The sequence below is a fragment of the Capra hircus genome, chromosome 27 (assembly GCF_001704415.2).
Source record: "Capra hircus breed San Clemente chromosome 27, ASM170441v1, whole genome shotgun sequence".
In the NCBI taxonomy this organism is placed as follows: Eukaryota; Metazoa; Chordata; class Mammalia; order Artiodactyla; family Bovidae; genus Capra; species Capra hircus.
In genome coordinates, this window is record NC_030834.1 from 42,727,948 (window position 1) to 42,754,076 (window position 26,129).

The window sequence follows — 26,129 nt, forward strand, 5'->3', positions numbered from 1 at the left end:
TTGGAGCCCCCCAAAAATAAACTCTGACACTGTTTCTACTGTTTCCCCATCTATTTCCCATGAAGTGATGGGACCACATGCCATGATCTTCGTTTTCTGAATGTTGAGCTTTAAGCCAATTTTTCGCTCTCCTCTTTCACTTTCATCAAGAGGCTTTTGAGTTCCTCTTCACTTTCTGCCATAAGGGTGGTGTCATCTGCATATTTGAGGTAATTGATATTTCTCCCGGCTATCTTGATTCCAGCTCCTGTTTCTTTCAGTCCAGCGTTTCTCATGATGTACTCTGCATTTAAGTTAAATAAGCAGGGTGACGACATACAGCCTTGATGTACTCCTTTTCCTATTTGGAACCAATCCATTGTTGCATGTCCAGTTCTAACTGTTGCTTCCTGAGCTGCATACAGATTTCTCAAGAGGCAGGTCAGGTGGTCTGGTATTCCCATCTCTTTCAGAATTTTCCAGTTTATTGTGATCCACACAGTCAAAGGCTTTGGCATAGTCAATAAAGCAGAAATAGATGTTTTTCTGGAACTCCCTTGCTTTTTCGATGATCCAGCAGATGTTGGCAATTTGATCTCTGGTTCCTCTGCCTTTTCTTTCTTTTTTTTTTTATCTTAACAGAGTAGTCACTGTTCAAGCTTTATTGTTTTAGTTGGTGTAACTTAGTTGGCTGCCTTATTTATGTAATTTTTCCTTTTTACATTATAAGGCAATGTACACTATTCTGATACATACAGTACATAAGATTCTTTAGAACAGTTATGCACATGGCATGCAATACTGGATTTGTACATTGGATCCCAGGATGTGATCAACTGGAGGGAAAAAAGTTGGACTAGGCACCTTGGCTAAAGGAACCAGAGGTTATGTTACACAGTAAACACACATCTGGTTTGAAGGGCAACTGCAGCATCTGCAACATGGGCAGTGGAACCTCTTGAGGAAGTTGAACTATTTGACAAATCAATTTAGGACCACACAAGGTAAGTGCCATGCAGCATCAGGATACAGCTGCAAGGTTTCATGAAGCATTCCTTGCCATCCAGCAGGGTTTTATGAACCATTCCTATTTCTAACATTAGGAAATTGATTTTTTCCTAGGCTGTCTTAACATTACTGTTTTAATCACAGATCAGATATAAAGGACAATATGAGTTACAACCTCCAACTAAAATCCTGTGTAGCCTAGACAGTGAAGTGACACAACATTAGAAGACTTTAAAACTGCAGTTCTTTCTGGATCCCCCAAAGTGTATCTGCACTCTTCTTCAAACAGGCCTCTTCCTCATGAGTCAGAGTCACTTTCACAACATCTGAGATTCTATTCTGTCCCAAGATGCAAGGAACACTAAGGAAGACATCCTCTTTTATTCCATAGAGACCCTTAATCATGGTGGAAATCAGATGCACCCGCCTAAGATTCTTCATTATACCTTCTGCCAATCGGCCACTGACAGTCCAATGGCCCAGGATGTGTAGCCTTTCAGTTTGATCACCTCATAAGCACTGTCAACCACTTGTTTGTGAACTGCTTTCCACTGTTCCTTATCTGCATCAGTGCCTAATTCAGGGTGTAAATTCTTCAGGGAGACACCAGCAACATTCACTCCACTCCATACAGGCACACTAGAGTCACCATGCTCTCCAAGGATCCACCCATGGCAGCTTAATGGGTGAACTCCCAGCCTCTCCCCCATGAGATAATGGAACCGAGCTGAATCCAGATTGCAACCACTTCCAATAACACAGTTTTTGGGAAAGCCGCTTATCTTCCAAGCCACATAGGTCAAAATATCGACTGGATTGGAAACAACAAGCAACTTGCAATTTGGGCTGTATTTTACAATATTAGGAATGATGAATTTAAAGATGTTCACGTTACGCTGGACCAAATTCAGACGGCTCTCTCCCTCTTGCTGATGTGCCCCAGCTGTGATAATAACCAGCCTGGAGTTTGCTGTTACATTATAGTCTTTGCCAGAGACAATTTTTGGTGTTCTAAGGAAAAGGCTGCCATCCATCATCTCTCCTTTCAGTTTATCTTCCATGACATCAACAAGAGCAATTTCATCTGCCAAGTCCTTCATTAAGATACTGATGGCACAGGCCATGCCAACAGCACCAACCCCAACAACTGTAATCTTATTCTGGGGGACATGTTCTTCCTTAAGAAGATTCTGAATCAGTTGATCCTTCAGAGTTGCCATCTTGGACTTAGAACCTAAAGGAACCGGGAGTGACCGTCGAGCGGGCGGGCGTCGGAGGCGCGCGGCGTGGGATCCGGACTTGGCTGCAGCGGCTCCGGTACTCCCTCTGCCTTTTCTAAAACCAGCTTGAACATCAGGGAGTTCACGGTTCACGTATTGCTGACGCCTGGCTTGGAGAATTTTGAGCATTACTTTACTAGCATGGGAGATGAGCGCAATTGTGCAGTAGTTTGAGCATTCTTTGGCACTGCCTTTCTTTGGAATTGGAATGAAAACTGACCTTTTCCAGTCCTGCAGCCACTGCTGAGTTTTCCAAATTTGCTGGCATTTTGAGTGCAGCACTTTTATAGCATCATCTTCCAGGATTCGAAACAGCTCAACTGGAATTCCATCACCTCCACTAGCTTTGTTCATAGTGATGCTTTCTAAGGCCCACTTGACTTCACATTCCAAGATGTCTGGCTCTAGATTAGTAATCACATCATCATGATTATCTGGGTCGTGAAAATCTTTTTTGTACAGTTCTTCCATGTATTCTTGCCACCTCTTCTTAATATCTTCTGCTTGTTAGGCCCATACAATTTCTGTCCTTTATTGAGCCCATCTTTGCATGAAATGTTCCCTTGGTATCTCTAATTTTCTTGAAGAGATCTCTAGTCTTTCCCATTCTGTTCTTTTCCTCTTTTCCTTTGCACTGATCGCTGAAGAAGGCTTTCTTATCTCTTCTTGCTATTCTTTGGAACTCTGCATTCAGATGCTTATATCTTTCCTTTTCTCCTTTGCTTTTCACCTGTCTTCTTTTCATAGCTATTTGTAAAGCCTCCCCAGACAGCCATTTTGCTTTTTTGCATTTCTTTTCCATGGGGATGGTCTTGATCCCTGTCTCCTGTACAATGTCACGAACCTCATTCCATAGTTCATCAGGAACTCTATCTATCAGATCTAGACCCTTAAATCTATTTCTCACTTCCACTGTATAATCATAAGGGATTTGATTTAGGTCATACCTGAATGGTCTAGCGGTTTTCCCTACTTTCTTCAATTTAAGTCTGAATTTGCCAATAAGGAGTTCATGATCTGAGCCACAGTCAGCTCCCGGTCTTGTTTTTGTTGACTGTATAGAGCTTCTCCATCTTTGGCTGCAAAGAATATAATCAACCTGATTTTGGTGTTGACCATCTGGTGATGTCCATGTGTAGAGTCTTCTCTTGTGTGGTTGGAAGAGGGTGTTTGCTATGACCAGTGCATTTTCTTGGCAAAACTCTATTAGTCTTTGCCCTGCTTCATTCCACATTCCAAGGCCAAATTTGCCTGTTACTCCAGGTGTTTCTTGACTTCCTACTTTTGCATTCCAGTCCCCAATAATGAATAGGACATCTTTTTTGGGTGTTAGTTCTAAAAGGTCTTGTAGGTCTTCATAAAACCGTTCAACTTCAGTTTCTTCAGCGTTACGGGTTGGGGCATAGATTTGGATTACCATGATATTGAATGGTTTGCCTTGGAAATGAACAGAGATCATTCTGTCGTTTTTGAGATTGCATCCAAGTACAGCATTTTGGACTCTTGTTGACCATGATGGCTACTCCATTTCTTCTGAGGGATTCCTGCCCACAGTAGTAGATGTAATGGTCATCTGAGTTAAATTCACCCATTCCAGTCCATTTTAGTTCGCTGATTCCTAGAATTCACTCTTACCATCTCTTGTTTGACCACTTCCAATTTGCCTTGATTCATAGACCTGACATTCCAGGTTCCTATGCAATATTGCTCTTTACAGCATCGGATCTTGCTTCTATCACCAGTCACATCCAGAACTGGGTATTGTTTTTGCTTTGGCTCCATCCCGTCATTCTTTCTGGAGTTATTTCTCCACTGATCTCCAGTAGCATACTGGGCACCTAATGACCTGGGGAGTTCCTCTTTTGGTATCCTATCATTTTGCCTTTTCCTACTGTTCATGGGGTTCTCAAGGCAAGAATACTGAAGTGGCTTGCCATTCCCTTCTCCAGGGGACCACATTCTGTCAGACCTCTCCACCATGACCCACCCATCTTGGGTTGTCCCCGCAGGCATGGCTTGGTTTCATTGAGTTAGACAAGGCTGTGGTCCTAGTGTGATTAGATTGACTAGTTTTCTGTGAGTTTGGTTTCAGTGTGTCTGCCCTCTGATGCCCTCTTGCAACACCTACCATCTTACTTGGGTTTCTCTTACCTTGGGCGTGGGGTATCTCTTCACAGCTGCTCCAGCAAAGCACAGCTGCTGCTCCTTACCTTGGACGAGGGGTATCTCCTTACCACCGCCATTCCTGACCTTCAACGTGGGATAGCTCCCCTAGGCCCTCCTGTGCCTGCGCAGCCACCACTCCTTGGGTTGCTCCTCCCAGCCGCCGGCCCTGGCCTCAGGCGTTAATATACTGTATTGGTGTTTTCTTTCTGGCTTACTTCACTCTGTATAATCAGCTCCAGTTTCATCCACCTCATTAGTTAGAACTGATTCAAATGTATTCTTTTTAATGGCTGAGTCCCACTGTGTATATGTACCACAGCTTTCTTATCCATTCATCTGCTGATGGACATCTAAGTTGCTTCCATGTCCTGGCTATTATAAACAGTGCTGTGATGAACATTGGGGTACATGTGTCTCTTTCAATTCTGGTTTCCTTGGTGTGTATGTCCAGCAGCGGGATTGCTGGGTCATAAGGCAGTTCTATTTGCAATTTTTTGAGGAATCTCCACACTGTTCTCCATAGTGGCTGTACTAGTTTGCCTTCCACCAACAGTATAAGAGGGTTCCCTTTTCTCCACACCCTCTCCAGCATTTATTGCTTGTAGACTTTTGGATTGCTGCCATTCTAACTAGTGTGAAATGGTACCTCATTGTGGTTTTGATTTGCATTTCTCTAATAATGAGTGATGTTGAGCATCTTTTCATGTGTTTGTTAGCCGTATGTCTTCTTTGGAGAAATGTCTATTTAATTCTTTTGTCCATTTTTTGATTGGGTCGTTTATTTTTCTAGAATTGAGCTGCGTAAGTTGCTTGTATATTTTTGAGATTAGTTGTCAGTTGCTTCATTTGCTATTATTTTCTCCCATTCAGAAGGCTGTCTTTCACCTTGTTTATAGTTTCCTCTGTTGTGCAGAAGCTTTTAATTTTAATTAGATCCCATTTGTTTATTTTTGCTTTTATTTCCAGTATTCTGGGAGGTGGATCATAGAGGATCCTGCTGTGATTTATGTTGGAGAGTGTTTTCCCTATGTTCTCCTCTAGGATTTTTATAGTTTCTGGTCTTATGTTTAGATCTTTAATCTGTTAACTTTTAACTATTTATGTATTTATTTATTTGACTGTTTCAGGTCTTAGTGGCAGTATGTAGACTTAGCTGCCCATTAGCATGTAGAATCTTAAGTTCCCGACCTGGGATCAAACCTATATCCACTGCTTTGGAAGGCAGATCCTTAACCACTGGAGCACCAGGGAAGTCCTTAAAAAGGTTCATTTATACTTTACTTGCCTTAGACATTTCTGCAAATTAATGATTCTAATCTGTGTTAAACAGACAGAAGCCAGAAATACAGTTCTTTTCTCCTAAGATACATATTTTAATAATCAAATTCCTAAATGCTATCTATCCCAATTTTCTATCTTTGCTTTCATATAACATGAAATATTTTAGCCAACACCTTTTCTTCACTGATGTGCCATGATTTCTAAAACTTTGTGGCATAAAATTATCATACTGGATTACTGAAACATAGAGAACTTATACAGAGATACATAATTCAAAAAGCCCACAAAAGAAACATTCTGTATTTTTAGTCACCATGTTAATTAAAAGTGTGTTTCTATTCTCTTAAACCAGCTCTCTGCCCGAGAGCTACCTGAACTCTTCCATAGGCTTTTCCACAAGGATCACATTTCAAAATCTATCATCTCCAGTTTCCAGCTGAAATGCCTTGTTCCGCTAACATCAGTGATCTTCTCCTGGTCTATGTTCAACTCCCTCTAGCCTGACTATGCAATTCTGTCAAGCTCTATGTTCCACAAAACCATATTTATACCTTCAAGGTTATTAGAGCTTATTTTACATGCTCTGATTTAAACTGACTTTCCCCTAAATCCTAGAGGCAAATGTTCTCAAGAGAATGACTCACTTCAGACACCTGCCTGGTGCCCAGATGTGGATGGAGGTGTGCCAGTGTGACTCACTCCTGGAAATGGATGGAGAGGAGGTTTCTGCTGCCTAGCAACAGTGTCCTCAGGACCACAGGAGACTCCATGTCAGAAGGCCAGAGTCAGTAACTCTGCAGTGCAGGGCCACAGAAGGGAGAACCTACCTCAGCTGCCTGATACAAATCCAGGACACGTGGGTACATGTGCCGATACCAGAGATCAGTTAGTTATATGCAGGCTGAAAACAACTCATGATTGAAATTATCAGGCTCTTGTTTTCTGCTTCTAGTTCAAGTTCCTTCTGGAGATACTGACTCATTGTTAAGAGGTACAGTATGAGGAATGAAATGTAAATAAATATCTTTCTCTGACTGAAAGACACTCTGGAAAAAGAACTAATGAAATCCCCAATTTCAGCTAAAGCTGGCTGAGTGATTTGCATGGTCTGTGGATGTCATTCAGTTTTGACTGTCACCCAGTACATCACATAATACATTAAGATCTTGAAATACACTCTGATAGTCCTTGAGTCAAAATGATATTTCTTATTGTTTCAATTCAGTTCAGTTCAGTCACTCAGTCATGTGTGACCCCATGGACTGCAATACACCAGGCTTCCCTGTCCATCACCAACTCCCAGAGCTTATTCAAACTCATGTCCATCGTGTCGGTGATGCCATCCAACCATCTCATCCTGTCTTCCCCTTCTCCTTCTGATTACTAATTCATTTTTACCTACTGCAATAAAAGCTACATTAAAATTTTATAGCATATACTATTTGTTAAATTTCCACTGGCTGTACCACATCTATTGATAAATAAAAGTGTGAAGTAAATGTATTAGGTATTTGACACTAATGAAACTGTTATCCTCTTTCCATCCCACAACCTCATCCCAGGATCCTACCTCTTAATTCTAGGGCTTCCAGGAGCTGGTCCTGGTTAATTACACTGACAAATTGTGCATGTGTGCTAAGTTGCCTCAGTTGTTTCCGACTCTTTGCAACACTATGGACTGTAGCCAACCAGGCTCCTTTGTCCATGGGATACTCCAGGTAAGAATACTGGAGTGTCTTGCTATGCCCTTCTCCAGGGGATCTTCCTGACTCAGGGACCAAATCCAGATCTCCTGCAATGGCAGGCAGGTTCTTTATCATTAGCACCATCTGGGAAGCCCCAATTGTGCCCATGTCCATGCTTTAATATAGATTTAGGGGGGAAAAAAGCACTATTATAAATCTTCAAAACACAGCTTATTTTCTTTGTGTAAAATGGACTGACAAAAGAGAGATACTTTCAAGATGATGAGTTACTTAATCCACTTGTTCATTTATTTTAGAGTACATGTAAAGGTTCTGAGGTATTAGACATCAAGAAGAAATGTCTCCTGTCCTCAGAGTGACCACACTCTCCTGGGGGTGACAGGCAACTTCTCAAGTGTCAACTAAAACTGATGTGATGGGTGAGAAGCAGAGGAAGAGACCAGCCTGGCTAAGTGTGAGGGGAGCCTATGCAGCTTCACATGGAATAACTCTGAAATGACCCTCGTAACATAGGCGGTTTTTACCTGAATAAAATAGAGGGATGACCCCCCTCTATTACAACTCTCTTTTTACAATACAAAGAGAAAGGTAAACCAGGTTGTTAGTGGTAGGTGCTCTGAAAAGCAATTTCATTCCGAATATTCCACACTGACTGGTACTTGAACTCTTGTCTTCAAGGATCTCTGGCAGAGGTGGGGAACATGCTCACCTGCAGGACCATATGAGCTGGCTCCTCCACCTTCCTCAGGAAAGCCTGGCCTTCGCCTCAGAAGCCCACATTGTTCAGACATTGTGCTCATTAATTTCTTAACCTGGTCCATTCTAATAATGCAAAGCAGTTTTATTCAATTATTATTCTGAAAGTCCAATTAAGAATTTTATCATTTCTAATCAAATCATTTAAATACTAATGGGACTAAAAATGGTCCAGCACTTCTGAATTACTTGGCCCCTCTCAGTAGGAATATTATTTAGTCAAAACTGGACCTCCTTTCTCTCAGCTAATTCTTCTCTCAAATAACAATGGCACTGAAATTTCAATTTTATGAGGTAGTTTGCCACTATGCACTGGCATGCCAAGAATTATTTTCTAAATTAAGCATCTAAGGTCTTGTCCATACTCCTCACCTCGGACACTCAGAGTCAGAGCTCATGGGCAGATGTAACACTGTGCACTACATGTTTGGGAGAGATAGTCCTCCAGGGTTTCTATCAGAGTCAAGTACACCTATTTGTTTGACAACTGAAATTGCCCTCCTCTACTGCACCCAATTAATTTCCTACATTTTTAAAATTTTCCTCCCACAGTGAATGTTAGCTGAAAGGTAGGAAACTTGCTCCTGAAGTAGGAAAAGGAGATGTTCTAGTTCTACTCAATGCCCTATCACATGTGCTAAAATCTCCACCTCTTTTCTACCTTTTACCTACTTATCTTTTTTCTTTTCTTCCTTCTTCCCCTCTTCCTCCTCCTCCTTGTCTCTCTCTCTCCCCCTCCCCACCTCACACATACACACATACCCCTCATGTGTATCTGGGGAAGATGCTGGTAAGACTGCTATTCCTTACAATCCCCAGGTCTCTACAGATGCCAATCTTGCAAACACTGTGCGATCTCCTCTCTGAGAGCCTGTTACCCTTCTGGGAAAACAAGATACTTGCTGTTTAGCGGTAATGAGATTTCCCAGGCACTACTAAAACATAACTACTATATTTTTTCTTGAAAAATTTAATCATCAACACAGTTGATAGTTCATACTCTCTAAGTTGTAGTTCATTTTATGTTACAAAAATGTTCACAGCCAATAAACTGAAGTCACAAATGCTCCACTCTCAGAGTTATTAAACATAAAATCTCTTTTATGTCCCCAGAGTCTGCAGAACTCACTGTACTAAGTACTTCGTTGCATTCCTGGAAATTAACGGCAAAATTGCATGAATTGGTGGGTGTAGATTTATGTGTCTAAATCCATTTATCTGATCCTTTCTTGACTTAAAATTTTAGTATCTTGTTTATCATGTATTTTGCATTACTTTTCAGTTTTTAAAATACTGCATTAAGTATTTATCTGGATTACAGAATTTATTGGTGCACCCCTAAATTTCTGTATCCGATTTAACAGCTTCACTTGCCACACCCTGTCCCAGTCCTGGCAAGACAACTTGACTTTAGTTTAAGTTCTAAAGCGATGAGGACTTCACCCTGGTTTTTCTTTTTCTTTTTTTACACAGTAATTAGTGTTAAGGGTAAGAAAAAGATTGTTGCTGTTGTTCAGTGGCTCAGTCCTGTCCAACTTTTTGCAACCCCATGAACTGCAGCATACCAAGCTTCCCCACCCTTCACTATCTCCTGGAGTTTACTCAGATTCATGTCCATTGAGTCAGTGATGCCATCCAACCATCTCATTCTCTTCTCAGTCATCCTCTTCTCCATCACCACTAACTAAAAAATATCAATACAGATGTAAAACATGTCCTTCATTTTGTGTTCAGAATATCCAAACTCTGGTTTATTCTGAGCCATCTCAGATTTATCACTGTATATTTAAGTTAAACCACAAAAAAAATATTGATAAAGGGTAGGAAATTGTAATAAAATATTAAGGAAGTGAGGCAAAGCATTAAGGGTCCACTTTTAGCTTTAGTCCCACCATTGACATGATCCCATTGCCATGCTGTCCCCTTTTGGGAACAATACATACCAGTAATGTGAAGAAACTTTTCATTCAGGATAAAATAAAAGCAAGCAATTTAAATAAACATAAGGAGGCAGAAAGTGTGAATGATGTTATATGTACGAAGAGTATATAAATACATTACCACCTGTGATATACACAGCTGGACATATAGGAATCTTCAGTTCTTTTGGTATTCACACCAGAGGTAAAACCTGGAGGCAGGGGCTCTGCCCTGGTCAGGGGTGGGAGTGTGGACTCCACTCTCAGTCACTCCCATCTGCTCAGTCTCATCACCCGAGAACCCTGCCCCCATGACACCACCTGCCTGCCTGTTTCTTGTCTCCAGGGCTCAGTGTTTCCCCGCCAGAGAGACAAGCAGTTCCTTCCATCTTTTTCTGTTTCAGGAGACAATTTCAGGTGACAGAAACCCAGGACAATTTAGCACAGAGCGGAAAACTGAGTATAAAACTCCCAGAGGGGAACTTTTTAAAAGGCCATTAAGTTTCCTAAAGGGTAAAATAAATGTGAAAAATCTCATAGGTTGGTGGTTTCTGTTTCCTGGCATGTAATAATCATAATCATAACAGCCAACTAACAGAACTAATAAATGACACTCCTATAGTCTCTCTTTCTTCTAGGCTCAGTCATGTACATCTTTTCATCTCTGACCTCACATTTCAATCTCAATGACCCCACACGGCTGAGGATAGTGTCAAAACTTACAGAGACGGTGAGTTACTCACGGTCACGGAAAAGAAACGTGAATTTCAGTTTCCTGTGTTTTGGTCCTTTTCTATTCCAATCACGTCTCACCATTTTACCTAAAATACACGCATGTAGGTAACCGTGTTAATAAAACAGAGCATGACAGCAATAGGAACTTCCCTGGCTCACTGGAGGCAGTTCTGAGCACTCACAGTGTTGCTTCTACGGTAGATGTGATGATCTCTCTTGAGGGGTAACAGACACACTTGGTACCTCAGTCCCAGGTGTGCGTGCCACCCGCGTGTCCATCCACGCCGTGAGATCAGCGGTACCCCGAGTCCCGGGAGCGCCGCCTCAACACCTGGGGGCACAGGTTGTAGGGTAAGGGAGTTAGAGAAGGTGAGGTTCTGAAAAAGAACAAGACTGGCACTTTATAGGAACCGATCACCTTTAACAAGGCGAGAAGGGGCAGCAGTCAGATTAGTGAGCTGCTGCACTAACCCAAGAAAAGAGTAAGCATATTTAGGCATATCTGTGGAAAGCTATTGTCTTAAGGGGGCCTGTTCTTCTCCAAGGTTGTTCAGAGTAGTTCTCTCTTAAACGGCTGGGGCAAGGAATTCTGGAGATCGGCCAGAGGCTGGGACTGGCTGGGAGCTGGGCGTAATCAAACTTAATGTCCATTTTTTTTCCTTCAGGTGAAAGAGTTCTTTGTTTTGCATAGAATGGTGGCAAGAATCTGAAGGGGAGTTTTAATTCCAGACTATTTTGAGCCATGTGAAAGTGCTGCACTCAATATGCCAGCAAATTTGGAAAACTCAGCAGTGGCCACAGGACTGGAAAAGGTCAGTTTTCATTCCAATCCCAAAGAAAGGCAATGCCAAAGAATGCTCAAACTACCACACAATTGCACTCATCTCACACACTAGTAAAGTAATGCTCAAAATTCTCCAAGCCAGGCTTCAGCAATACGTGAACCATGAACTTCCAGATGTTCAAGCTGGTTTTAGAAAAGGCAGAGGAGCCAGAGATCAAATTGCCAACATCCGCTGGATCATGGAAAAAGCAAGAGAGTTCCAGAAAAACATCTATTTCTGCTTTATTGACTATGCCAAAGCCTTTGACTGTGTGGATCACAATAAACGGTGGAAATTTCTGAAAGAGATGGGCATACCAGACCACCTGACCTGCCTCTTGAGAAACCTATATGCAGGTCAGGAAGCAACAGTTAGAACTGGACATGGAACAACAGACTGGTTCCAAATAGGAAGAGGAGTACATCAAGGCTGTATATTGTCACCCTGCTTATTTAACTTATATGCAGAGTACATCATGAGAAACACTGGGCTGGAAGAAGCACAAGCTGGAATCAAGATTGCTGGGAGAAATCTCAATAACCTCAGATATGCAGATGACACCACCCTTATGGCAGAAAGTAAAGAGGAACTAAAAAGCCTCTTGATGAAAGTGAAAGAGGAAAGTGAAAAATTGGCTTAAAGCTCAATATTCAGAAAACAAAGACCATGGCATCTGGTCCCATCACTTCATGGGAAATAGATGGGGAAACAGTGGAAACAGTGTCAGACTTTATTTTGGGGGGCTTCAAAATCACTGCAGATGGTGACTGCAGCCATGAAATTAAAAGATGTCTACTCCTTGGAAGGAAAGTTATGACCAACCTAGATAACATTTGTAAAGCAGAGACATTACTTTGCCAAGTAAGATCCGTCTAGTCAAGGCTACGGTTTTTCCAGTAGTCATGTATGGATGTGAGAGTTGGACTGTGAAGAAGGCTGAGCGCTGAAGAATTGGTGCGTTTGAACTGTGGTGTTGGAGAAGACTCTTGAGAGTCCCTTGGATTGCAAGGAGATCCAACCAGTCCATTCTGAAGGAGATCAGCCCTGGGATTTCTTTGAAAGGAATGATGCTAAAGCTGAAACTCCAGTACTTTGGCCACCTCAAGCGAAGAGCTGACTCATTGGAAAAGACTCTGATGCTGGGAGGGATTGGGGGCAGGAGAAGGGGACGACCGAGGATGAGATGGCTGGATGGTATCACTGACTCGATGGACGTGAGTCTGAGTGAACTCTGAGAGTTGGTGATGGACAGGGAGGCCTGGTGTGCTGCGATTCATGGGGTCACAGAGTCGGACACAACTGTGCGACTGAACTGACTGAATTTTCCTTCACTCCAGACCCTAAGAAATATATATAAAAAGAGAAAGAGAGGTGGGCATCGTTAATGTTCAGGGCTTCTTCATGCTGGCAAATGAGGGTCAGGGCTTGCGGTCTGGAGGAAGGAAGTCTCAGGCCTGTAGTGTCAATTTTCTATTCTAGCCATCAGGGTCTCAAGCAAAAGAATTTGGGAAATGGCTCAGATTCAGTCTTGGAGGAATCCCTGGAAAAGATTAAAGAAGATCGAAAGGTGAGTAGGAGGATGATAAAACAAATGGTCCAGGAAGGGGTAAAACCCAAGGTATCCAGTTCCAATCTGTCAACCATGACTGCCAGGAGTTGCTTTATCTCTGGATTCTTGAGGCTCGATCTGTAAGGTTTTTTGTAGCTCCTTGGACAATTCCTGACTGTTTGGCACAGAAATAGCAGGATTCATCCAGAAAAAGGCACAGACATCCCTTCTCTGAAGTGAGTAGATATAATCCCCTTCTATTTTGTAATCTTATGGCCACCAAGGAATCAACTTGATATTGGACAGTTATTAGGCCTTGAACTATTTCCTGGCGGCTGTCTGATAGGTCTTTAGATAGTGTCTGGTAGTTTTGGATGGAAGTGGTTACGCCTACAGTTCCTATTCCAATTGTAGCCACTATTCTTAGTCCTATTAGAGGGGAATGAAATGAATGGCTCATTTTATTCACTTGTGGATGAGTGGAATAGGCAAGGGTTGATCCTTGGGGGTTATTAAAATGTTTGGCCTGGAGTGTACCAGGGTGCAGGTCCCAAGCCAATTAGTAGGTAGACAGAGGTTTGTAGACGTCCCACACAGGAAAAATAGGCCAGGTGTCATAATACAACAGCTTAAGTAGATGGCGAAGAGGAGTTGATGGGGGTTTTGATCATTCATTCAAAGACATTTAGAGACCCCGCTAAGGTGGCCCCAATGATGGGAGAGGTGGAGGAATATGCTGAGGGAATCTGCCCTATAAAAGTTAAAGAGTGTCCTGTAGGACCAGAAACATTATATATAGCCTTTCCAGTGGCAAAGAGTAAGGTGGAGGTATGGTTGCACATGGAGCTAGGGATTGTGCCCAAGGGTTGGTCATACAAACTGTTTCAGTAATTTCTGGATATGCAAAAAGGAGCTGGTTGTTATTCTCTGGGCAATAGGGCCTCCTACTGGAGGTTTTTCATTGAAGGAGGGAAGTTCGATGAGTAAAAAGATTCTAAGAGTATGTCTGAATTTTGGATTTGGTCAGTAGCGTGAAGATATTTAAGATATGAGACGAATAAAGGCTCCCCATGGTATGAGTGGTGTAGGGACATGTTACCTGTGGTCCAGTCTAAGATGGATATAGGGAGGGCTGAATCTCCCAGGGGAGTTACAGATAGACATATCCATCAGTCTTTAGCCAGCTGTGGGTTAGAAGCATTGAGAAGGGTATGGGTTAAATTAAGGGTCCAGAATAGATAGTTGAGGTTAGCATTTTGAAGGAGTTCGTGGGTCAGAGGAAGAAGGGAGGATAAGAAGATGTTAAACAACATTTGGAGAAGTGAGTACAAGATAGATTACTATGGAAAAAAATTGGATTTCAAAGGGGTAAAAGTTATAAAAGGTTCCCTGTAGCCATAGGGTGGAGATGTAATCTTCAACGTTTGAACGTGGATCCTTGAGGACTCGAGACCCAGATATCTGCCAGAAGTTGTTCCAGGAATAATCGCAGCCATGAAACCGACAGGCTCATCCATTGCCAGTTGGGGCCAGAGGAAGCCGTGAGAACTTTAGAGTTCTAGGGCATGTGTGAGAAACTTGTTAAGTATTAGTCTGGCAAGCATTTTCCTCATTGGGCTGCATAAGCTTTTTTAACTGAGTGATGTGTACCCAAGGGGTGATTTTTTTTTAAATTTTGTAGCGGTAGGGATCAGCAGAATTATCATGTAGGGTCATTGCCATTTTGGGGTTAGATCAGAGTGGGACTGAGTTGTCATATAAACTCTGTCTCCTGTTTGAAGGGATGGATATGGAAGATTGGGATGTGGCCGAGGGAGTAAGTTATCCATGTTGCCAAAGGGCATCTTGTATCTGGGCAAGGAAAGGAAAAGGAAGGTGGGATGGCAGTCTGGGACCATCCTGGGAGGGGGTAGACCTAAAGGTACTATGGGCCTCCCATACATGGCCTTGAATGGACTGATATTTAAGGGTATTTTTGGTAAGGCCCGGACCGTGAAGAGGGCTAAAGGGAGTTTAGTCCAGTCTTGATGAAGTTTGATCGTTAATTTGGTCAGAGTTTCTTTTATGACTCAGTTGGCTCTCTCAACCTTACCAAAAGACCGGATGATAAGGAATGTGAAACCTCCAAGAAATTTGAAGGGCTCATGCAATATTTTGGGTGATTTGGGATGTGAACTCGGGCCCATTGTCAGACTGGAGGGAGGAAGGCATTTCAAACCTGGGGAGGATTTCAGTAAGAATAAGTTGAGCCACAGTAGGGGCTCGTTTGTTAGTAGTCGGGAAAGCTTTGGTCCATCCAGAAAATGTATCTATGAAGACTAGGAGAAATTTAACCCTTTTCACGAGTGGCATGTGGGTGAAATCTACCTGCCTGTCTTGTGCAGGAAGATGTCTACAAATTTGGTGGGTGGGGAAATGAGGGGGGCGAATGTTAGAATTACGATTTGTCCACTGACAAATGGTACAAGTTTGGGTCAGATTATTTAAATAAGTCACATAATCCTTAGTCAGTTCAATAAAGTTCTGAAGGAAAGCCTTAAGTACTTTTGTAGACAGGTGGAAAACGGAATGTAAATATGAAAGCAATGTACGGATGTTAGGCTTGTCAATCTGGGCTATAGTAAAGACAAGATTAACAAGGGCAGCCTGAGGCTTTGCTTTGTGATCTGCTATATTGTTATAAAAGGAGATAGGGCCATGCTGCTGATGTCCCCATCAATGTACTACAGCAGCTTGTTTTGGGAGCTGAGCTGCATGGAGGAGTTCAGAAATAAAAGAAGCATTGAAAATAGGTGTGTCCTTCTGAGTCACGAATCCCCTCTCCCCAGATTATAACGTTAGAATGTAATATGTTATAGACATAACTTGGAGTCCACATAAATGTTTACCTTTTGGTCTTTGGCTAGGGTCAAAGCTTGTGTAGGAGCTATTAGCTCAGCCTGATGTGAGGATGTATGAGCTGGGAGCATGGCTGACTTGATGAGGCAAGGAGGGATAGCTTTGTCGGGCTGTCCCTGGACTATAGTGTTAAAATTTCCTTTACATGAATGTGAAGTCACTCAGTCGTGTCCGACTCTTTGCGATCCCATGGACACCAGGCTCCTCCGTCCATGGTCTTCTCTAGGCAAGAGTACTGGAGTGGGTTGCCATTTCCTTCTCCAGGGAATCTTCCTGACCCAGGGATCAAACCCAGGTCTCCCACATTGTAGACAGATGCTTTACCGTCTGAGCCACCAGGGAAGTCCGGACTATAGCGTATCGAGCCCCAAATCTGGCTTGTGTCTGGGCACTGCCATCTACGACCCAGGATGGGACTTTGGGGTCAGTAAGGGGCTGATTGGTTATATATTCAAAGGGATTAAGTGTCATATCTAAGGTCTGAACACAGTCATGAGATAGGTGTTCTGCTTCTGGATCTGGTGTAGGGAGTAAGCTAGCAGGATTAAGAGGCATAAAAGAAAGGGATGGGTCCAGGATGTGTGTGTGGAGGATCTGTAGTTGAGCAGCGGGCAGAGAAAGGAAAGCCCGATGAGAGAGCAAATCTTTGAAGGAATGAGGTAAGCATACATTTAGAGGAGTATTTTGGGTTAGTTTTTGGGATTCAGACATTAAGAGGGTGGTTGCAGCTAAGGCCTGGAGACAAGGTGGCCATCTGAGCGTGACGAGATTGAGTTGTTTAGATAAGTAAGCTAGAGGGCCCCACTTCCCCTCCGCCTTTTTTAGCACAGAATCCCTAAGACATGTCCTTGTCGAAAATGTAAAAACAGGAAAAAAGGCTTGGTGTAATCAGATAAGTAAAGAGAAGGGGCCTGTAGTAAATGTTTGATAAGAGTCAGTATTGGGGTGTGGAGAGAGGGGGGCGCCAATAAGTGTTCATCTAGGTTTCCTCAAGTAGCTTGGTAGAGAGGTTTTCCATGGAGGGCAAAATTTGGGACCCATATTCAGAAGTTTAATAGGCCTAATAGAAAAAGGAGTTCCCTCTTGGTTTGGGGCCTGGGGGTCTGTGTCAAGGCTCGAAGTCTCGGAGCTGGAATTATTTTGGATGTGGGAGTGAGAAGCAATCCCATGTAACTGTCAGTGGTGGAAGCAATTGTGCTTTGGAGAGAGAGACTCTGTAGCCCCAGTTGCCTAGGGCATTTAATACTGTCACAGTGTGGACTAGGTAGTTATGGTGAGAGGAACTATATAACAATAAATTGTCTACATATTGGAGTAAGGTAGTAGAGCTTAAGCCTAAAGTTTGTAGGTCTCTTTGGAGGGCTTGATCGAAAAAATGAGGGCTATCTCTAAACCCTTGTGGTAAAATGGTCCAAGTTAATTGTTGAGATTGATATATGCCTGGGTCCATCCAGGTGAAGGCAAATAGGGTCTTTGAGGGGCATTGTAGAGGTGTAGTAAAGAAAGCATCTTTGAGGCCCAATACTGTGAAGTAGAGAGTGTCAGGGGGAATATGTGAGAGAAGGGTGTAGGGATTAGTGACCACGGGGTGTATGGGTATTAAGGCCTCACTGATCTTGCGAATATCTTGAACTAGACATCAGGAGTGGGGGCCCTTTTTGACTGCCAGTATACCATTATTATGAGAAGAACAGATAGGCTGCAAAAGGCCAGCTTTGAGCAGTCAGGAGATTATTTATTGGTTTAAGTCTTTGTCGAAATTCTGTGGTCAGGGTATATTGAGTTTAGGTTATTACCTCAGAGGGATTTTTAAGAAAAATATATATAGGGGAATGGTGTTGAGCTATTGACAGGGCTTCAGTGTCCCAGACCTGAGGATCTATGGGGGAAGGTGAGGGGGCAGGTTTTGGGAGTGAGGGCTGGCCAAGGGTTCGGGTGCCATTTGAATGCAAAGAGTTGATATGGGATCTAAGAATGGGAGGTTTATAGAAGTTTGTGGCTTAGCCAGAAGATCATGAGGAACCACTATAAAAGAATATGTTAATGTCGCCTTACCAAAAGAACATAGGAGAGGAGGGATTGTTTGGGGATAAAAAGGGATGCTTGAGACCCCTTCGATGGCCACTTCTGAAGGTTGAAGAGGGCCCTTAAAGGAGGTTAAAAGTGGGAAGGCTGCTCCAGTGTCCATTAGGAATGAGACGTTGTGTCTGGCCACTGTGCCAGTTACCCGAAGCTCTGAGTTCGTCTGTATGGGGCAGACTTAGTGTCTGGAGCTTGGGCTCTGTCACTGGAATAACTCAGGCACAACAGGATCATCTCTCACCTCATCTGAGGAACCGTGGTCTGGGGTGCCAGGGCCCCCCTGAGTCTGGTTCCCAGCCCACTGTTGTTGGGCCTGGGGTGGACCCTGAGATTTAGTGGGTAATGTCTGAGGACAATCCATTTTCCAGTTGCCCCATTGTTTGCAGGTGGGGCAGGGTTTGGTGGGTGGCCAGGTGTTTGGGCAGGACTTAGCCCAGTGTCCCATTTGGTTACATCTGAAGCAGGGGCCTGGAGGGTTAGGTCCCATACGAGTGGGCTGAGGTTGATGGGCCACAGGGGTTGAATTTTTTTCTTGGATTGCTGTAGTGAATAAAGTGTATTTGGCCTTTCTTTCCTTTTCTTTTTTCGCTTCTCCCTCCCTATTGTTGAAAACTTTAAAGGCTATTTCTAGGAAATCTCACTGAGGGGTTTCAGAGCCTTTCTCTAACTGGCATAGTTTTTGGCAAATATCGGGGGATGACCAGCTTATGAACTGGAAGTGTAGGTATAGAAGTCTGGCAGAGGTGGAAATACCTAGATTAATGTATTTTTGCACTGCCTCAGTAAGCTGTGAAAGAAACAGGGCAGGATTTTCATCTTTTTTTGAGTCCCTTTCCTAATCTTATCATAGTTAACATGAATGTGGGAGCTTTTTAGCATTCCTTCTAGTAAACAGGTGATCATATGATGTAGGTACCGGATGCCAGCATTGCCGACATGATATGTCCACCAAGGCTCAGTTAAAGGGGCTGCATCATCAGCCACCAGATTAGTCCTATCTTGGTTATGGAGGTGATCAGCATGAGTCTGGGCTGCCTGCCATATCTGTTCCTTTTCATCAGGGGTTAAAGTGGCATTTAGGATGTAATAAAGATCATTCCAGGTTAAATGATATGCTTGTGTAAGGTGGAGGAATTTTTTTTTCTATATCTAGTAGGATTTTCTGGAAAAGATCCCAATTTTTCTTTAATTTGGCTCATATCAGAAACTGAGAAAGGCACATGAACCCGTGTAGGGCCCTCCGGTCCCGCTACCTCTCTGAGGGAAACGTGTTTGCTTTGGGTCCTGGCCGATGGAGGAGGGTGGAAAGCTCTTCTGGGGTTTCAGAGTCATTGCTTCCTGTTTTGGAGGAGGAAGGGCTAGAGGATGGGGTCTCAGCTCCAGAAGCTTTCTCTCCAGGGTGGTAGGGAGGAGGCTCATCTGCCAGGTCAAAATCGGGGGCTGAGGGTTTAGGGGGCCTTTTAGGGGCTTTAGATTTTGATTCTTTTGTAGCGGAGAGGGAAAGAGAGCAGATAGGTAGAACAGTCCTTGCAGAGAGAAGGATGGCTTTGAAGGTCCCAGAAGGCTTGAATATAGGGGACCTCTGACCATTTGCCATTCCATCTGAGGAAGTTTGTGAGATCTGATAAAATGTTGAAATCGAAAGTCCCAAACTCAGGCCAGCAGTTTTGGTTAACCAGTTTGTACTGAGGCCAAATTTGAGTGCAAAGTAACTGGAGTTTATGAATGTTGAGATCAGTCAAGAGTAGAGGTTTAAGGTTTTGTCTTACACAGGCCAAGGAAGAATTCCGTAGGATGGATTGGCTTGACCCCATAGCAAATGGCTAGCGACTGTCCGGTCGAGAGAAAAGGTCATCACCTAATCTTTTGCCCAGGCAAAGAGAAAGAGAGACTCTGAAGGAGGGAGGGGCGTCCCCCACGTACCTCCCCAGAGGGCCTTTTGGCCAGAGGGTTCCCCGGGAACCCAGAAAGGATGATAGTCTATGGTGCCCTAGAGTACCATTCAGGCTTACCTGGGCTACTGGGTCAGGTGAGAATTCGCGGTGGATGGAGGGAGGTCAAATGGCAAAAGGCCTTTGTCTTGGAGTTGGTCGGTCTCACGGAAAAGAAAATGTAGAGAAAAGACAGTGCAGAGAAATGAGGCAGGGTTGCGGGGGAGGGAGAGAGCACGGACAAGCAGTATTCCTCTGGTTACATCGAAAACCAATAAAGCCCTTACATAGGGTTTGTACTGCTCAGGAAGACACAGGGCGTCCTCTAGAGGAGGTCTTAAAAGCCCAGGCGGGAAGGTGAGCTTGGCAGCCTTCCAGGCTCTGAAGAGCTGGCCGTGGAGAACGAGAAGGAACCTCAACCTCCCCGGTTTGGCACCAAAAACTGTAGGCTAAGGGAGTTAGAGAAGGTGAGCTTCCGAAAAAGAAAAAGACTGGCACTTTACAGGAACCAATCACCTTCAATGAGGCGAGAAGGGGCAGCAGTCAGATTAGTGAGCTGCTACCCTAACCCAAGAAAAGAATAAGTATATGTAGGCATACATGTGGAAATCTACTATCTTAAGGGGGCCTGTTTTTCTCCAAGGTTGTTCAGAGTAGTTCTCTCTCTCTTTTTTAATATGAATTTACTTATTTTAATTGGAGGTCTCTCTTAAAGGGCTGGGGCAAGGAATCCTGGAGGTCAGCCAGAGGTTGGGTCCGGCTGGGAGCTGGGTGTAATCAACCTTAATGTCCATTTTTTTTTTCCTTTGGATGACAGAGTTCTTTGTTTTTGCATAGAATGGTGGGGAGGACCTGGAGGGTAGTTTTAATTCCAGGCTATTTTGAGCCATGTAACTTTCCTTCACAGGTCACCTCCCACGATGAGACCTATGTCCCCCTGCCTTACTGACAAGCAACTGATGCGAGTCGCCCTGAATCTGAGCTGACGGCCTGATTTAACAAGAATATTATGACCTTACCCTCTGAGCAAAGGTCACACACATCCAGGGCCTGGTCCTGAGCCGTGGTTCGCACGCCGGACACCCCCGACCCCCGGGCTGGAAGTTCCTCCTTGGCACCCCTTTCCCCATTTCCTCCACCAGCACCCCGTGCTCCGGTCTCTGGGCCTGTCTGTCTGCTGTGGTTTACAGGCCCCACGAGAGACACCGTCACGTCTGTCTGTGTCTGGGTTGTTTCACTCACCTGAGGCCTTAACGGCTGCACGTCCTCCTTCCCGGCTGAGTAGTGTCCCGTCATGCGTGTGTGAACACCCTGCGTCTGCATTGGCCCACCCCTCACGGACACCTGGGCCTGCGGCCGCGGCTGCTGTGAACGAAGCTGAGGCGACCGTGGACATGCGGACACTGGGCCGAGTCTGTGTTGCCGTTCAGGGTTTGCCCAGGCCTGACAGCATCCCTAACGGGACAGTCTCAGTCAGCAAGAGACTCCAGCTGACTCCAAACCAGACCCTCAGACACCTGCTTTTCACCGAGGCAGTTGAGTACAGTCCTGGGGGCCTCGAGCCTCAGACCCTGCGGCCACCACAGCCAGGACCTGGGCCCAGTGGCAGTCAAAACTGGGGCCATAGAGGTCAATCCAGGGCCACAGCTGTAAGCCGGGGCCACTGACGTAAGTCTGCCGTCTGTGAAGTAAACCCGAGGCCACTAACATAAATTTGAGGCCTTGGCCGTAAAGCTGGGACCACTGATGTAAAACTGTGGTCACTGACGTAAATCCAGGGTCCGTGACGTAAAGCCACCATCATTGACGTAAACCCAGGGTCACTAACGTAAAACTGGGATCACTGACGTAAACCCAGAGTCACTGACGTAAATCTGTTGCCTCAGACGGAAAACTAGGGTCACTGTGGTAAATTGGGGCCTCAGACATGACTCCGGGTGCAGGCGCCTGTCAAGCTCAGGTGGAGTGCCAGGTGCGCTGGACTAAGCGGGAGGTGCAGGTGGCCTGGCTTTAATCCCAAGGATACCCTGCCTCCCTGTGTGCCCCAGGCCATTGCCCTACTCTCCAGTGGCTCGTGGCTGACAGGGTCGGTCCAGGCGTTGAGTGTCCAGGCCTCTCGGGGCGGCTCCTGTGCACCCTGTAGGCTCGGCTCTGGCTGTTCCCGACGCCCGGGGTTCTGGGGCTGGACCGGGAGGGGTGTGTGGGGTTCAGACCCTGCCCCTCAGAGAGAGCCCAGGGTTTAGCCCCATCCAGCTTCCCCTTCCCCGCCCTCCCAGAGCCAGCATCGCTCAGCCGAGTGGCCGGGTTCTCAGAGGGAATGGTTCTGTGTGTAGCTGTCGATTCAGTATTGGGGGGAGCGAGTTCAGGACCCTCCTGGATCCCCACGCTGACCATGAACCCCATGGTTCCTATCGACCTGACTTTATAGATAAACAAAGCGAGGCCCAGAGAAATTCCAGGTTTTCCCTCAGAGTCAGTCACAGTGACAGGGACTCCTGGTGTCCTGGGGTTGTGTCGCCCTGCACCCCCAGAAGGTGTGCGCGCACCCGCAGCTTCCGTGCAGTGCAGTGAACCTGTGTTCCCCTTCCTCTACCCACCTGCTCAGGGGTGCCAACAGAACCCACAGGCTGGGGGGCTCACAGACAGATTCTGTGGCTTGTGGTGGGGGCCTTGCTGGAGGGTTGTCTGCCATCTCGCAGCCTTTCCAAGAGCGTGGGAACGAGAGAATGGGGCCTCCCCTCCACCATCCTCTCCTTGCACCAGGGCCCCACGCTGATGACTGCCTTCAGTCTTTTTTTTTTTTTTCATGTTCATACTCGGGAGGAATGCTGTGGTTCCAATTTTTTTTAATGTTTATTTTAATTGGAGGATAGTTACAATATCGTGTGGAGAAGGAAATGGCAACCCACTCCAATATTCTTGCCTGAAGAAACCCATGGACAGGGGAGCTTGGTGGGCTACAGTCCATGGGTTGCAAAGAGTCCGACAGGACTGAGTGACTTCACTTTCACTTTCACAATATCCTGATGGTTTTTGCCTACATCAACAGGAATCTGGCACACATATACATGTGTCCCCTCCATTCTAAACCTACCTGGCACTTCCCTCCCCACCCCATCCCCCCAGGTTGTCCCAGAGCACCTTCAGTCTTAATTGCCTCCTAAGAGCCCTGTCTTCAGGAACTGTTGCACTGGGTGTTAGGGTTTCAACATAGGAGTTTTAGAGACCATGGCCCTGTTCAGGGCAGAGTCACAGACACGTGAATAAATGAGCAATTGGTGTTTGGAGGCCTTTGTAACTTTGTTCTTGATGTTTCTGAGGCCCTGCAGTGGCTTCCTTCATGTTCTATATTAATTTCCTGTTGCTTCTGTAACAAATTGCCACAAATTCAGTGGCTTAAGACACTGTGAGTGTATTATCCTCCAGTCTTAGGAATCAGAAGTTTGGAGTCAAGGTGCTGGCAGGACTCTGTCCCCATCCTCCCCCCACCCGTCCAGCCCCCCTTTCTTTACCTGGTAGCCTCCACCCAACCCCTGTTCACACTGCCTCTCTCTGACAGTCCCCATCTTGGTTCACAGCTCCTTCTGCCCTGAAGGATGGTTGTGATTATGCTGGGCCTTCCTAGCTGATCCCAGGCTCTCCTGTTTCAGTACCCTGAACTTGGTCCCATCCTCCCTTTGATTACATATGTGATGTGTTCACAGTTTCCAGGGATGGACATGTCTGTGTCTGGGGGACCATAACTCTGCCTCCCACATGGTAAGTTCTACTTTTAAACTAAATGCTTTCTAATATCATTATGCTGTACTAATAAATTATTACTTTAATATAGTAAGAGTACACTCAATATGTTTCAGTTTACTAAAGTGGCAGATGGTATTTGACCTTGGAATTTCAGTTTCTCATATGATAAGAATATTTTCCTTGGAATCACATGGCCGAGATTTTGAGGATGTTTTAATGCTGAGTAATGTCCATGTCTTCTTGGTCTTTGTCATTTGTTCTCTTAACAAAATATGTAGTTCTGGTAAATTGTGATATACAGTTGGTGCTCATTAAAGCACCATGGATTTGATTGTAGGGTTACACACCAAGTTTGGATGAGGGAAACTCATAAATAGGGAGTCTGCAGATGGTGAGCATCAGTTGCAGTTGGTGAGTCTTTATGACCACATTTTCTATTTGCTCACATGCTCCTATATGTCCCAGTTTATCACTGACCCTTTGCGAATAATCACACTGCTGAGAAATTGGCCATGGAACTTGGAACATCCACACAACACAGGAAGCCACTTAGACCAACTATCAAAGACGACTAGTGGGCCCTCAGCAGGACAGTGACAGATAACAGTGGAAAACTGCACTGTTTGCAGGATAAAACCACCAGTCATTGATCAGACACTCACAGTGTGATGGAACAGCGAGTGATGTGGGTTACAGAGAAGATGAGTGAACTGGGTAGCTAGTGCATCTCAAGTGAGCAAACTTTGGAGATTGAACAGTGACCATTTTTCACTGGGTCTCATGATTTTGTGGCTAGGGCATTTGGACAGAGCTCAGCTGGGCATGTGTGCTCCACTTGGCTTTGAGTGAGGTCATGCAGTGGTGTCTAGAAGCAGATGTATTCTGGAGGGTCTAGAGGGCCACTCACAGGTCGTGCCTTGATGAATGTATGGAGGTCCGGTTCAGCTGGTAATGCCCACCTGAGAAGATTCCAGCGGGCCCTGACAAGTGCTGTAGGGTTTTTGTGGTGCAGACCTGAAGACCCAGAAGGTCCCTTCTGTTGGCCAAGCAGCTCGGTGGCGTTCTCTCTGTCGGTTGCAGAAGTTGCAAAGAATGCGCCTATGAAGTTGTCCTTTCTGCCCTCTCAATGCCCATAGTGAACATGCTGTACTTCTGTTGATATCTACACCCAAACCAATTAGTGGGCAAGACATTTATTTTAATTTATTCTAAAATATCTTTTTAAATCAGACTTGTTAGCTCATTAACGTTTATTTTCTTAATCTAATCACCTAGTGTGAAAATGAAAACTATAAAAAGAAAGGAAATGTACTTTATGATATGCAAATATATTATCATTCCCTTCACAAAGTCTAGAAAGACCACATAATAGCCTCAGTATCCTTTGGAGAAGAAAGATTCTTAATTTACACATGCTAATTGTTTATCACCATTGTAATTGGTTAAGTTAGTTGAATTTCAGTATTTTATTTACTGATAAAAAGATTAAAGTCAGAAGATAGAAACATTTGGAACGAGCTTTTTGTTGTTGTTTTTTTTTTAACTTCCACTACTGAGGCTATTAAGGGCTTAAAAAAGCAAGCTTATAAATGGAATGGATTATTCTCTATAATAATTTTTAAATAACTTTAAAAAAATGTTTGGTGTCCTACAGCTTTTTTTTTTCTTTACTTTACAATACTGTATTGGTTTTGCCATATATCAACATGAATCCACCACGGGTGTACACGTGTTCCCAATCCTGAACCCCCCTACCACCTCCCTCCCCATACCATCTCTCTGGGTCATCCCAGTGCACCACCCCCAAGCATCCTGTATCCTGCATTGAACCTAGACTGGCGATTCGTTTCTTATATGAAGTTTTATAAACTCTATTGTCCTAAGAAATCAATATCTAGAGTGTTAGATGCTATATATTCTGTTGTTTAAAATTGTTGTCAGTGTAAGAAAATTATGTGTTGGAGTGACAGGGAATTAACTGTGGAGATTTTTAGGTCTTCTAGGAGGTTCTCAGGCATGGAGACACAAACAAAAGATTAAGTTAATTGAAAGAGAACCAAGAAAGTAGAGTCAATTCTCCCAACAGAACTGTGTGCTCAGCAGCCAGCAAGGACTCTCTGTGAACAGGAAGCAGATTCAGGAGCTTATCTTTCAGGACCTAGCCCTCCTCCCTCGACAGATCCTTCACTTTAAAGTCCAGCAATAAGCTCTAATAAGACATGAACAATAGAGAATAGTTATTTGGTTTCTATTATGAAAACTCTTACCACA

General features: G+C 44.4%; 1 pseudogene across 1 annotated transcript; it reads right to left on the reverse strand.

The window, feature by feature from the left end:
* Nucleotides 615-2,286, reverse strand: LOC108634096 (annotated as a pseudogene). The gene has a single exon (XR_001917373.1). The product of XR_001917373.1 is annotated as an L-lactate dehydrogenase A chain pseudogene (transcript).